Source organism: Crocodylus porosus, unplaced genomic scaffold (genome assembly GCF_001723895.1).
Source record: "Crocodylus porosus isolate Cpor-Errol unplaced genomic scaffold, CroPor_comp1, whole genome shotgun sequence".
Lineage (NCBI taxonomy): Eukaryota > Metazoa > Chordata > Crocodylia > Crocodylidae > Crocodylus > Crocodylus porosus.
Window position 1 is genome coordinate 9,756,285 of NW_017728886.1, and position 15,190 is coordinate 9,771,474.

General features: G+C 43.9%; 1 protein-coding gene across 1 annotated transcript in view; it reads left to right on the forward strand.

The window, feature by feature from the left end:
• The first annotated feature begins 46 nt into the window (after nt 1-46).
• LOC109306674 (sodium channel protein type 5 subunit alpha-like) overlaps nt 47-15,190 on the forward strand; it is a 310,690-nt gene continuing 295,546 nt past the window's right edge. Inside the window, exon 1 of the mRNA XM_019530203.1 lies at nt 47-168. The gene's annotated coding sequence lies outside the window, so the exon portion shown is untranslated. The remainder of the gene's footprint in view (nt 169-15,190) is intronic.

Below are 15,190 nucleotides of genomic sequence, written 5' to 3' on the forward strand. Positions count from 1 at the left end.
GAGCCGCAGCCGCAGCCGCAGCCGCAGCCGCGCGGGATGGGGAGAGCGGCCGCGCCGTGAGCGGGCCGGCCGGCCCTGGGGAGTTACTGGCTGGGACGCAAAACTCTTTGGATACAATGAAGTGACTCTGGGACTCTTGGTTTAGCAGGAAAAATTAAATAAAGCAATGTAAGTTTCTCTTTTTCGTTTGTTTGCTGGTAATCCAAGGGAGGAAGATATAGAGGATAAAAAAATCCAAGCACGCTGGCTGGGGCTGTGCTGGACTTGAGCCCTTCCCTGCCTGGGAAGCCAGACTTGGCCCCGGCGGCGTCTGGCGTGGGGCAGGAGAGTTAGGAGCGATGAAACCGCCTGTAGCCCTGTCCCCTCTGCTCTTCCTCCTGGCTGTTTGTGCCACGCCGTTTGTGCGGGGTTGAGCTGGGCTGCTGAATCTCATGTAACGTGGAAGAGAGGGAAGTTGGAGCCGCGCGGCTTATGCTGGGATAGGAAAGCTGTGGCTTTGCTAGCGAAGGGCGACTTTTTTGCCCCCTTCACTGAGCTACCCTCAGACTTACCTCCAGGTCCGAAACCCACCCCCCGTAACAAATCAGAAAAATCTGAAAATATTTCTGTCCGTGGCACGGCTGCCGCGTTCGGCCAGACATTAGGGAGCCCAGCAGTGAATCAGAAATTAAAAAATGAAACAAAAAGGATATTTGTTGGACAGTGGGGAGAATGTACCATATTGATTTGTCATAAGAATAAGCCTAGTATTGATCTGATTTGTCATAGCAATTAACAGGCAAGATGTATATATTAGTAATGCCATTAACCCCCCCAAACCAGGCTGCAAAATACCCATCCTTAAAATGTCTGGAACACAGACGTTCAAATTAAGGTCTGTGTTATAATATATGGTATGATAATAATATTATACAGGCTTATTATAATAATGCAGGCTTATAATGTTATAAGCTCACAAAATTAAATAAAGACACAGAAGGACCTGGGGAATTGTGCCTGCAATGATCTTGATTTTATCAAGACAGCCCAGCGGGTCAATTTGTCGTACAAGGAGCAGTGTTACAGGGAATGAAAGATAAATTAAAGCAAAACTTATGCAGCCAAACTGTGACTGCAAAGGGAATAAATCTGATTTTTTCTTTGGGATTTGGGTGGGAAGTGGGATTGTGTTTCTGAAAACGAATGGGTATACACATGCCCATGCACACAGACACATACATCAACAGGTCTTCATTTGCCCAGAAGGGAAAAATGAAGTTGCTATTTGGGGCTCGAGGCAAACCTTTCCTGGGGTCAGTGAGGGAAGTGTTTGAATCCCATGGAGGGGAGGTATGTTCAGAACTAGAGGTGCCTATTTGCCTTTCCACATGGGGCAATGAGTAACTCTTCCAAAAGACAGAGCATCTAGTGGAATAAATGCTGTGTGCAATCCAAAGAGGATTTGTCAATACTAAAAATAAACAGGCCCTTAGATGTGTCCAAAAGGCTCGTGTCCAGTTTCAACATTTTCAGGCCTGATTTACAGATCGTCTTATTTTCCCCCTCCCTGTCTCTGTCTTGTCCAAGGTGCTGAAGTTCATTTTGCTGACATTTAACCGGATTTAAGTGATTTTGTTAAAACAGAATGATTTGGGATGAAGGGTAACTTCTGGAGTAGCCGGGAGAAGAAACAGGGATGTGTTTTCAGACGTGTATATTTGATCCTTAATTTTGGCCTGGGAAAGCAGGGCAGGTGGAGACACAGATGGAAGTGGCAGATCCTATAAGCTTTTGGTGGCAGAGAGTCTGAAAGGTCAGAGCAGCTAGGAAGTGTGTGTGTGTGTGTGTGTTTGTGTGTGTGTGTGTTTGCGCGCGCGTGCGTACAGGGGTGTCCACTTAGTTTAATGGGCCAAGAGGATAGTGCATATGAAGATGGTGTGCTGAGGATGATTTCAGGTATGCTGTGCCAAAAAATATAAGCTGATTCCAGGAAAGTTGGGAGAAAACTGTCAGTATGAGATGGGAGAGATGACTGCGGATTTGGGAAGAATCTCTTTCTATCTAGCTTTTATAAATAGAAAGCTTTAGAAATATGGGGGGGGGAAATACCCCGTTTCTTTAGGGAAGTGGCTCAGTAAGGAAGTAATTTTTATGTTGGCCTGTGGTACAAGTTTTGTTATTTTTATATTTACACATCAAAAGGTTTCAGCCTTAAGTAGTAAAGTTTATGTAATTCTTTGTGTGCGACTGATCAAAGTTAATGCAGAGAATATTCCTACATGAATGTGACACTGAACTTACACATCACTGGGGAGCCCGTCTGCGGTGTGTGTTTCTCTTTGGTTCTTGATGTCTATCCTCCGGCAGATCATTATCCAACCTCGCACTTCTATAGCACCTACCATTTAAGGATTTCAAAGCATGTAAGAATCAGATCGTACCACCCTTTTTTAGCATGGAAAAGTATTTCTTTTTCTCTGAGGGTCCCACTGATTTAAGGCACACAACAACTCTGCAGGAGAAAGAGCTGTTGACATCCTCTATTTTGGACAAAGAAAAACCGAGGCACGAAGAAGTTAAGTAATTTGCCAAGATCACAAAGGAAATCACCCAGGGCATCACCAGGGGATAACTTCACTCTCAGCACTGTGCTTTAACATTAGAGCTTCCTCATACCAAACTATGGCTTTTCATTTAGGAGAAAAAAATCCCTTGCGGATGTTAAAAACATTGTATTTCTAACTTATAACAAGCTGGCCCCTGTATCTGCTGGGTGAGAGAACTGCAGAGCCTGCTAGACACCTTTGCAAATAACTGAGTGCTGCAGGAATTGTACATTTGCAGTATTGTAGTGTATATTTTATAAAGACTTAGTTTCAAAATTTTGCCTAAGAATTTTTTTTTGTTTTAACCCATAGGAGAGAAAAGATTTAAAAAATGTAGCTAGCTTCTATTTTTAAAAAAATCCCCCAAAACAGCTTATTTATTGTGTCAAAAGTGGATCAATACCTCCTCATTTCTTAGCATGTTCCATTCAGTTTCCTGAATAAAAGATCAACATACGTGTAAGAAGAGAGAGCATTTCAGGCACAACCTTAAAGAGACATCGCTAAGTTTTATAATTCTGGTTATGTTGCATGCCTTCATGTTTTCAAATACCTATAAAGTGGCCTTTTGTCAGGGGTGGGGTTCCCTGTATTTCCTGTACTCAAAAAAAAACTCATCATATTTAAAAATCATGGCTCCAATAACAAAAAAGAAAGAAATAGAAAACATCCCACTTATTTTACACAGGACTCATTGAGGTCCAGATTTAACAGAGCGTTTCAGTATATGTGCGCTTGGAGTAAGAGCGTATGTACTCTGCTGAATCAGCCCCTTAGCTGTTAAATTGATAATGTGAACAGATTTATATTTTAAAAGTTTCTACTGTCCTATTTGTTTTCACATTGAAACCTAAAGAAAATACAGAAGGTAATATAGTTTTGTTCATATTAACTTCTAGTTGCTTTCACTTTCGTGTTCTCGTACCCTAGCATAAGAATGCAAACTTTGGTGGCAAACAGTGTAAAAAAACCCGTATTTTTGGTTTTGTTTGTTTAAATAGCTCTGCTTCTTTCACGGAAAAATGGAGGCACTTCTATTGATTTTGGTTTATGTTTTCTATTTTCAAGACCCAAACTGTAGACCCACTTTGACCTGACAGCGTCTCTTTAGGTTTTATCTTGCAAAGTTATCGTTTCTAAATCAGGTTGAAAACCAGGTCACATTTCTGGCTCTATAAGTTTTTTCTCCTTTCTGTTCTTTCCAACTAATTAGAGTCAGTAATAAGGAGGGATAGAAAATTCTTCCATAACTGGGATGTCCCTAACCTCTCTTGCCTTTGTGTTGTATTTGTGTCACAGAATTGACACAGGCCACATATTAGTGGGCCAGGTGGAGCCCATTTGTGCTGTCTTGTAGGAAGTGGTTACCATTAAGTTTCGGTGCAGCTGCCATAGACACCTTTGCAAATATGCCTATTTTTATATTGTGTTAGCTCAGTATTTCCTAATCCTTCTCCAGTGAACAGGTTTCTAACTGCACCTATAACGGTGAAATTATTTAAGGCCAGCTTTATGCCTTGCTCGGAGGCAGCCATGCAGTGGTTTAAGCTCTCACCATACACAGGCTTCTCAGGTCAGATCCCCGAGGGAGGAACAGGGACTATGCACCTCATCGTTACAATCTCTCCCCTCCAAAGAAATTAGCCAAAGGAGGGCAGAGTGGAGCAAGACAGCCAGGGCCTGGGTGACAATTTGGGAACCGGGAAGAATTTTGACTCGTACTTGACTTCTTAGGGGAAGGGAAAAGCTGAGGACTGGCTGGTGCCTATCTAAGAGCTTTGTTCTGCTATTCTGCTTTGCCTTAGGTCTCTAGTCCCTGTGCATTGTGTGCACAATGCTTTTTAAACAGGATTCAAAACATAGTGGTTTTGTTAGACAAATTATGCGCACCATGTATTAAGATCACTATTTATTTGCACCTCCTCTTGATGATCTTCATTGCTTACAGCCATGTCATGGTTGATCTCCACTGACTGAATTAGGAGGCAATGAAAGAACCACGCAACGTTTCCTCTTGCCAATGTATCCGCTTTGAATACACCTTAACTTAGCTCTATATTTAGATATCCTTACCTCATAAACCCTTTGTGCACAAAGTTCCCACTGATGTTACAGGTTTCCTTAACTTTAATGGTAGAAACATACCATTGCGATGGTCAAATGCGGATTATAGTCTTTTATGTCTCAAATATTCTTAACAAAACACAGTTTTTCACTTTTACCATTATACTACACAAGCCTTTTTAATCTAGAAATGTCACACAGCAAATAATTAAAGAGCCCCCAGGTGCTTGTTTAAATTGACATACGTTCTTTGTTAAGATTGAAGTGACCCCTTTAACCCGACCCTTTAAAAATTATTAAAATCATTATTTGTGAAAGCAGTAATAACAATTACTACCCTGCTGAAGTATTTATCTCAGTTTCCAGTCGCACTGAACTTTTGTTGTTTCACTAATAAACTCCTCCGTTGTAAATGCTGATGTGACCCGAGCTATAACTGGGCTAGACAGCATTGCCAGCGTGTTCCTGAATTTTTCTGAAGAGCGCTCGAATGATTCTGCTCGAAACACTCTCTAAATCCAGGTTGTTGCATAAAATGATCCTCAAGACATACCCAAAGTAACTTTGGCTCTACTTTATCCCGGTACATTTTGAAAATATGAATTCATGTTCAAATGTGAGTGCTTCAAGTGAATGAATCTTTGGCACCAGCAGAGTGTGTGATCCCCAGAAGTGCTGGAGGGTCAGGAAGCTCTTTCAATTTGCCAGCCCAGATCAGAACAACGATCCCTCTGGTTCAGAAGCTGCCTCTGCCCCCTCCCGAATCTGCAGAGGAATATTTGAAAACCTTTGCTGGAGATGGTTAAGGAATGGCTTCCCCAGAGGAAGTTCCTTTCAAAACCCATTAGTTAGAGATTGGCCCCTGCCCTGAAGAGAGAATTTATAACTCCCCAGATCTTTTTTTAATCTCTCGTTATTATAACAGAATATACTTGTTATCCAGGTAAGAGTCCTTCCCACACCCCTTCCCTTTTTTAAAAATTCCCGGTGCCTAAATGTGCCGACAGTCTTTATGATCTGTTTGTAACACACAGCCCGGGTAACCGGTCTGACAAACTTTCATGTGCTACAGCGTTATGGGAATCAAAGCTTGCAGGATCTTATTCTAAATCAGTTCTGGGTGCCCCCCTCCCAAATAAATTAAAAAAGGATAATTTCTAGCTCCTTTCATTGGATGACGGTCACCCCAATGCAGAAGGTCTGTGTCAGACCCATGCGTATCCTCCAAACAGTCCCTGTGCTAGCCCTCTGTGAGCACAAATATCTCTGATCAGGAGGAAACTGTCATCTAGGAGCTGATCTAAAGCAACCCTGTTGAGTTTCGCATATAAAACAATGCCATTCCCTGCCACCACCACCCTCCTCCATGTAAGTGGAGGGGGGCAAACACATATGGAGTAAGGCTTTACTTTTTAGCCAGATGCTATAAATGCTAAAGATGCTAAGATCAGAAGGGTTAGGAGGAATAACAGTGGAAGTGAGCCTTGCAAACCTCTTTCACTTGGTGGAGTTGTGGTAACAGTTATTAAGGGGACAAAAAGAAAAAAAAAAAGAATTTATATCATTTTCATTGGAAATCAGCCTGGAGTGTGTAGCTTTGAGATGCATCATTAAAGTATCACAGTATGACCTGTAGTCAGGGACTAGGGCATTTATAGTAGTCTGAGGTCTGACACTTTAGAGGTTGTTATATAATGCACAATTATAAAATCACACTACAGCCTCTTTAAAATACCTACCTTATTATAACAGGATAATTATGCTCACTTTAATGGAGCTGGGTGCTCGGGGTAAGGCAGCTTTATGTACTGATGAATATTACTTTCACTGACATTGGCAGCCTAAAATACTTGAAAGGTTTTTTCAGATAATGTTGTTCCCCCACCCCTGTCAAATGGGGAGTCCTGCTTGTCCCTTTTGGAGTCCCAGAGCTCCTCACATTTAACCTTCACTCCAGTTCCCATCCCCGTTATGGCTCTGGTGTCACAGGGGTTGTCTTGTTCTTCTGGCAGAGGAGTGCTGGATACCGCTGCTCCCTGTATTAGTACAGAGGCTTCTGCAGAAGGACACAGATGCTCTCCCTTCCTCCCAGCAGACAAGCATGTTGCCTCTGCTGCATTCCCATCCCTGGCTGATTTTGCATGTCAAGCATGGTCAAGCGATGCAAGTTCTGAGATCGTTGCACTGCCTAGTAGAGTAGCCGGTGTTATCTACAATACAAGGGTACGGAAAGGGCTGCAAGTATCTTAAACATTTGTCTTTAACACTTCTCAACAGTATTTCACTTTGAAAGGTCTAATTGCCCTTGATGCAGGCGTGTAAGTCCCATTCATATGAAGATGGGAGTTACTGTAGGTATGAATGTTGCTGGGGAAATAAACCTCTTAAATGTTGTAATATACCATAAAGTTAACCTGTGATGAAGACTGTTCTCCAGGGAAAAAATCCTTAAATCCTTATGCATTTTTTCCTGAAATTTCTAACATTTATGGTCAAATTCTGCTCTCATTTTCCCCAGATGTAAACCCAGATCGATTCTTTTAGCCTCAGTGGAGTTCATGCAGATTTTGACTACTTTCTTAAGAATTGGAATATACGCCAGGGGCTCTCAATTTTTTGCTCTGGGTGACAGTTTGTGTTGTAGTGTCAACATCTATCTTATCCAATCAGTTTCCCTGTCTGGAATAATTAATTATTCTACTGCAAATTTTTCTGAGAAAGAGCTATTTATTCCACAGGCTCATATAAAAACAAGCCTCAAAGTCTCTTACTAAGCAAATAATGCTTTTTACTTCCGTTGAAGCCAAATGCAATGTGAAAGATAAAGTATTAAGATATAAAAATAACACCTAATTCTATACTGTACAGGAACGGCTGTCCTTATGTCTAATGGTGTTAGGTTTTTTTCAGACTTTTTCAGAGAGAAAGGAAGAAAGAGAGAAGAATCTGCTTATCCATGTAATTTTCCCCACACATCCTTTTTTAAGCATTGTGGTAATAACAATTAGTAATGTGTTACATTTTTCTACTATGATTTCAGTATTTAAGTTCCTAAGCCAATGCTCATTATAGCTTATGGAAAGACTCCTATTGACTTCAAAGGGATCAGGCCTTAAGGCTGAAGGGAGAAGTCAGAACATCATTGTGAGATTCATGGTGGACTTTCAGGATGTGTGTCTTCTTTTCCCTTGTTTAGATGAAGAAAGTTTTGCTTGGGGCATGTAATTTATTTTTATATGTAGTATGTATAGACTTTACAGCACAAAAGCTCTTTTAAAACACCCAAATGGTCTCCCGATAAGCCATAAGGAATGCATAATACTAACTGTCATCACATTGTAGTATACAAAAGGTGTCTCCGACTGTTCTACATAGGCTTCCCTGGTAGCTGTAAGAGGAACAACGCGCTGTCAGTGCGCTGTTTAACTCTTCTTTGCTGCTCCTGTGGTGCACTGTAAATACCCTCATCTGTACAGAAGGGTTGTCTTCTTTACTAAAAGAATCGTTTATTGGCTTTTAACAGTATCTCTTTCTGCTAATCCCGGTGGATACCAGGTTAGCAGGTCTTGACTTAGGCAGTGTGAGCTGAATGGAGCCAGGATCATGCTTATTCTTTTTACTGTGTTACTTATAACCTTTCCTCCTTGTACTCCAGAATAACCCCAGAAATAGTGCATCTGTTTCTGTGCTGTTTTCTTTTGAAGAGATGTGGGGAGCTTGGGACTTTGGGGTCTGTGGACTAAGTGGCTGAATATGAGATGCTGGTACGAAAAGGCTGAAAGTTCCACGGTTGTGTTTTTATTTTATGAATGAGCTGAAGTGATCTTGAAAAACTGAAACTAAGGATTTTTAGACACGTCCCTGGTGCCTGATTCTGCTCACCCTTATCCCAGGACAAATCGGGAGCACTTTCATTGCTGTCAGCGGGCACATCTACGCAAGACATTTACAGCACAGTTAACTAATTAACTGCACAGTAAACGTCTCGGCATTTACATGTGCACCCCTATTAGAGTGCACAAACCTGATAAACTCCACAGCAGGGTAGGACTGGTAAATACAGGTATTACCTTGCTGCAGAGTTTTCTTTGTGTTCAGCAATGCATGTGTAGATGCTGGCCAGCTGGCTGGGGCAGTGCCGGGGCTGTCAGCCAACTAGCCCCACACTGAAGCACCTTGTGCCCCAGCCAGCCCCTCTGCAGCACAGTGAGCCTGGTCAGAGCAGCCCCGGGTTGGTAGGCTGATCCCCCAGGTCCCCTGACAGCTGGGGCTGCTCTGACCCAGCTCAGTGCACTGCAGTCTGGGCGCACATGCAGACACGTGCTCTGGAGCTTCCCAGGAGCAATAAGCTCTGCAATTTATTGCTGCCCCCTGATGGCACATGTAGACGTGCCGAGTGAGACTATACCAGCATGAAAGGGGGATTAGTGAGATCAGAGTTAGACCTCGGAGAAGAACAAGACGTTTCCCCAAACAGCTAGCAGTAGCAAATCACCTGTTTAAATGCATTAAGTGAGTTCACAAGAAAGGGCTGAGTGTACCTGAAGTAAGTTTTCTGGAATGCTGTCAGAAATATTGCAAAGGCTTGATCCAGAGATAAGCAAAACCAAAGGGAAAGGATCTACTTGACTTCAGCATATAAGGCTCCGGGTTTTGGAAATGTTCCTCCCCCTTTTGAAATTGTCAGAGGCGTTTGTCCCGGTATTTTTAGGTAAATGATTATGGTCATTTATTGCTGTGATTGGTTAGTTAAATAAGGAAATAAATTGGGAATGTTGTAGCCTTGTCGTTATAATTTGCTCAGTGCTTAATCGCTCATCGGACAAGCACTGCGAAGTAGTTTTTTGAAGTTTTGTCACCTAGTCAAATGAATGCTTACCTTGCAAACTGAGTGATTACCATCAGGCAATGACAGATCTAGATGACATGAAGCTAATCTTATTGTTTAAAGTGTTTAAGTGTCATAGGTTAACTGCATTGTAAACTACTTTCTAAAGAGCTAAATCAGGAAGACTTAGAGCCTGATCCAAAGGGCAGTGAAGTAAAAAGAAAGGTCTTCATTGATTTCCATGAGCTTTGGATGAAGCTTTTATCTGTTATTTGTAATATTTTTTAAATTGTGGTGGTCTCTGTTATGGGCCAGACCACACTGTAGATCTGTTCAGACATAGATTAAAAGCACTGTCCCTGCCCCAGAAGTTTTATAATCCAGTAGCAGTGGGATTAATCTTCACTCAGTTTTTACTCAGATAAAGCTTCTGACTTCAGGCTGCATTCTGGTTTTCAAAGATGCCCATGGCTGATGATAGCAGTGTATGGATCATGAAACTCAGGTGCTTTTGCCCTTGTTTGGTGGAAGAGGAGGATGAAGATTAGCTTCCTGACAAAGTAAGTGGGAATCTTTCCTGTGACCCTCACAGGGAAATCTTGGAGGGCGTGTATGGAGATGAGGGTACTAGGTCCACCCTGTCTGTGACTCTGCCTCAGCTCACTGATGTAGCTGGCAAGGGTCAATAACTGTTCTCTCTCCGTCCTACCCCCAATACAGATTATCTACTGCACATCCCAGATGTACAGGTTCTCCCTCCGCACCTGTCCACAGTTGCGTGCCAATCTCCATATCAAGGAGGGGGCTGCAAAAGTGCCCCAAAACACCCTTGCTCCCTCTCTACTCTGTGCTCTGAGTCCACTGGTGCCTCTACATGTCACAACCCTATTGGACTCTATGTGCACCATTATGGGCACCTCAAAATAATTAAAAATCTTGCATAAGAAAGAACAGGTACAAGGCACTTCATCAATAATCCAGGGCAACAGGTACAAGGCACTTCATCAATAATCCAGATTTAAGGCACGATTGGCACAGTTGCATGTCCCTCACCTTGCTGGATCTGCTGCATAAGACTCCAGTGTTAGGCAGAGCAAATGCAGGACATCGTATAAGCTTTGCTCCCTGGACACAAAGTGCTTTCAGCCTGGAGAATTCAGGCCCCGTATGATAGCCCCCTGTGGAGGAGCACCCTTGGGAGAGGTAGGGGTTAGAGCCACCATAGCTCCTTCTATGCCTGCCTTTTTTTTACCACTAATATGAATGTCATGCTTAACAACGTCGGAGGGGTTTTGGGGGTATACCTGCATGCTAGCACGCCTGAGCCCCAAGGGCTTCCAGAGCTGTTGGCAGGCAGCATAGATTAGCACAACCTACCTGGGAGACTGGCCTGGTGCCAGGATGTCCCAGGATCAAAAGAATATGGAAGTGGCTTAAAAGCATCTTTGGGCCTGTTCTTTTCTTCAGCTCTGGGTCTAGGCCTGGGTTTCCCTCACGTCCACTCCTTGCCGTGCGGTTTGATCAGAGCTTAATTTAAAACCTTGTTTTCATATGTATCTCGCAGTGTCTTTGCCGTGAAAAAGTAATTCTAACCTAGGAGCTCTCAGGCTGTCAGGCTGCATAAAATGGATGCGATGATCTTTATTAAGTGAGGAGCATGTTGTCGGGGGAGAGCAGTGCGTGTGTGATGGCTGCACCTCTCTTGACACTCCAGGGATTGAATCAGAGCCGTCAGAACGAGAAGTGTAAATCATTACAGCTTGTGCTAGAAAACCAAGGCTGTGTGAGACCAGACTGGGGGCTGTAAGAGACACGGGGGCTGTAGATCAGCCCTGTAACAGGCAGTGACCGATGGGCAGCACACACCTGCCGTTAATGCACTGACCTATAGAGCAGCCAGCTCTATGCAGTCTCCCTCCGTGGCCTCTCCAAAGCAGTGCCATCACGTTTGCCCTCCCTTAGGTCCAAGGGCATGGGAGGAGCAAAGGACGGCACACTTTACCCCTTAGTGCTTGTTGCTATTCAGAGTGTACCAAGCTCTGTATCCCCTTGCTGTTCAGTGCTCAATCGTGACATTCATAAGCCTCCTTGTCTGTTGGCTTCTGAAATCTCTCTCTCTCCTGTTCTCTCTGCAGTTCTTCCCCTGTCTCCTCCTCACGTGATGCTCAAAGCTGAAAGCGCGCGTCGTTCATCTTCAGCTCCGTTCCAGACTGGCTGTGTGATACGGGCTGGAGGGAAGTGTGCTGCTTTGGGAGCACTGGGCAGTAGGGCTGTTGATGTTGGACAGGCTGTGTGGGCTACATGGCAGATGGCCTTGTTTGCTAAATTAAGACTGGTGTCAATGATGCTGCTTTTCCAGCCAGGTATCCCTTGTGGAATGGTCCGGAGCAACATCGACTTCACTTTCAGGGGCTCAGCAATGTTTTATACTCAATTCCTGCACAATTGATGCTAAAGTGCGGCACCGTTGATTTGGATGGGGAACACAATGTTCAGGAACGTCCGGAACAAATCTCCAAAGTTTGGTGGTTCAAGCTGATTGAGCAGCAGCCGTTTAGATGCCTCTTTGGCCTGTGAGTCGTACTAGAATTTGCCTGAGACCTGGCATTTCTCCAATAGACTCGGTGCTCCCTGACTGGGGCCACGGCAGAGCCTGTCGTCCCAATATGTGTTGATACTTCTGATCCTGACTGAAACCAGGCAGGACCTTTTTATGGAAAAATACAAAATGAATGAACAGAAATGGCCGAGTTGTTCTCTCCTACCAGGTGCATGCAGTCTGATTCTGATCGCATTTTCAGTATTGCAAATCAGGAGTAACGTCACTCAAGTCCCAGCGCGCAGACACCATTGTCCTGATCAGTTGTGTACAATGGATAAGCTAGGCTGGGATAATGGAGATCATCTTCAGTCCCAAAGACCACATGATGAGTTAACCACATATAAAAAAAAATATTACTGGGCCTTGGAAGTCCAGACCAGATTAGTTTGAATTTTCAGAGGAGAGTCAGAACTTGGGTCTTTGGGCCCATTGCTTTTGTTTCTAACGAGAGGCAAATTGATGTCACCCAGCTATGAAAGGGGAACTGAGAGTCAGAAACACTAGGAGATATTCTGGCGGTTTGTTGTATGGAATTGGTGGCAGCCAGGCTTTGTGAAGTAAATTGCCAGGAGGGTTGTTCACGTAAGGCAGTGGTTCTCAACCTTTTCAGACTCAAGGAACCTCTTGGAAAATGCTATCTCTGAGTTGTCTCTAGTCTCTTAACTATGCAAAAATAATAGAGCAATTCTTCTCTGCAAAGACCTCTGAAAGAGCACACAGCGCCAGAATGGTTTGGACACTGTGGATCCCTATCTGCAATCTCGGGGTCTATCTTGTGAATCACATATAGGCGTTTGCTCACCCAACAGTACTAACATTGCATAATGCTGTGTAGTACCCTTAAAAGGATCTCATGACACCCCAGGGTGCTGTAGTACCCTGGCTGAGAATCACTGCCTTAACACATACTCTTCCATGGAGATCAATGGCTCAAATCCTCCACTGGTGTAAATCTGGATAGCACATTCTCACAATTTACACCCACTGATGTGCGGTGAAGATCTCGGCCTCTGAGTCTGCAGGAAAAGGAAAACTTGCTCTGAACAGAGATGTGCCTAGGATTGATGCCGTCGTAGTACGTTTAAGATGCTGCCCTGTGAGGAGCAGTGTGCTTTCTCTTGCTGTGTACTTCCATGGGAACTCAAGGGATATAGGATCCAAGCTTGCAGGGTGTGGAGGGTGCAGTCCTGCCCCAAAGGAGTTTTGCCTTTGGCTTTGAGGAGGTCAGGGTTTGATTATGAGTGTCCTGTGAAGTGCTGAGCACCGAGCTTCTGATGGTTCAAATAGTGGAGTGCAGAATTGCTCAGCATTTGCATGAGCACAGGACAGGACTGGATCCTCTTCACCTTTGCATGCAGGGCCAGAGCAGGTATCCTGTGCTACAAACTGCTGCAGCTTCGCCTTTCAAAAGGCAACACCTGTGAAAGCTGGTTTGAATTTCGTATTCATCCCTTTACATTTTTTTCCCAGCGTACTACTTCTTTTAGGGGTTGTCCATAGTGATAACTAATATGAAAGTCATTGCGACTAGCAAGGAAGCTTATTGTTTATAGCAACTGCATGATTTATTATGTTGTCTTTTGCTCTGAGTGTTTCCTATCACACTGATAGTAAGCCACTTTATATAGGTCGATAAGTGACATTATTTACACAATTGTCTGCAGTGGCCAGGGAACCGTTACAAAATGTATTATAATATAGCAGTTGTTTTTCTAAAATCAAGCCAGCTGTATTGAGTGCTTTTTGCTTTGGTCACTAAACAGCATGATAAAAGTAAAAAAAAACCCCAGCTATAATTGAGATCAATGTCTAATTGATTTTTAGTTGTCATGTCCAGTTAAAAAAGCAGAACCTGTGATTTCTGGAATGTTACCAGTGTTCGGGAGCTTTGCAAGGCAAAGAGCATCAATAGCAAAACAAAACCAGTTAATTTAAGCTTCATACAAAGTCTCGGTGCTTTGATGTCAGACCAGAATTCAAGTGTTCAGCAAAGTCCTACGAGAATACACCATGTCTTTTCTGTAAAAAAAACCAAAAACCTCCTCTCTTATAGGTTGTGGCTGCTTGGGGGCAGTGGTTCCCTGAATCTGAAACAGTCGGTGTTCCCCTCAATGTGGAGCAAAAGGCCTCTTCATAATTTTCAGATCAGCTTTAAAATGATGATAGCTTCAGAGATGTTCACAATGGAGGAAGTGGCACAAACTCTGTGTTTGCAGACTAAGCTGTGGGGCAATTCAGCTGCTGCACCCACACTGCTTTCCGGTTTTGAATCTGATCTGACACTGGGATATATGGAGGAATTGGAGGTGGGGAGAGCTGGGGAGCTGACCCTCTCCGGTTCTGCTCAGAGGCACTTTTTATAACTGCAGCACTTCAGAAACAGGAGTCAGGACTGGAGTAATTCCCCCAAAGCCTGAGGTGGGCACGTTTCTGTATGTCGCATGTCCTCTCCCAGCACTGGCCACCTCTTTCCTCCTCCGTGCTCCTCTCCCAAATCCCCTTTTCCTTCCTCTGTTGAAGCATTGACATTTCTGGAGTTTTTACCAGTGCATGAGCTGCGTGTGTGCGCTTGGCCAAAGGAAAAATCCAAAATGGAGAGCAGGTTATTTATAGAATAAATATCTCCCACTCCCTGGGAGGCTGCGTGCCAATTCGATGGCATTGCTGGCCACGCACAATGTCGTCCAAGGGCTGCTGGCAGTCAGCCCCCAGGTTAGCTCTGGAACAGAAAGAGAGCAGGATGAGTTGGGCTGCTTTCTCATGCAGCTGGTTAAAGCCTCTTGCCCCTCTCGGTTTTCAGTATTTATTTCTCTGTCACATTCACTTGTTTTTGTTTTGGTGACTTGTTCTTGTAACCCAGCCACACTAAACTCATAGCTGTGATCCGCATGCATTGAAGCCAATGGAAAGAGATCTGCTGATGCACCTGGCCCCATACCTACAGGCTGGGGAACTCCCTTCTCATCAGGGCAGAGGCAGAAAAGGATCTTGGAGTCGCTATTGATGCCAAGATGAACATTGGCCGGCAGTGTGGGGAGGCAGTCAGGAAGGCCAACCGCACCTTGTCATGCATCCACAGATGCATCTCGAGCAGGTCCAGGGAGGTGATCC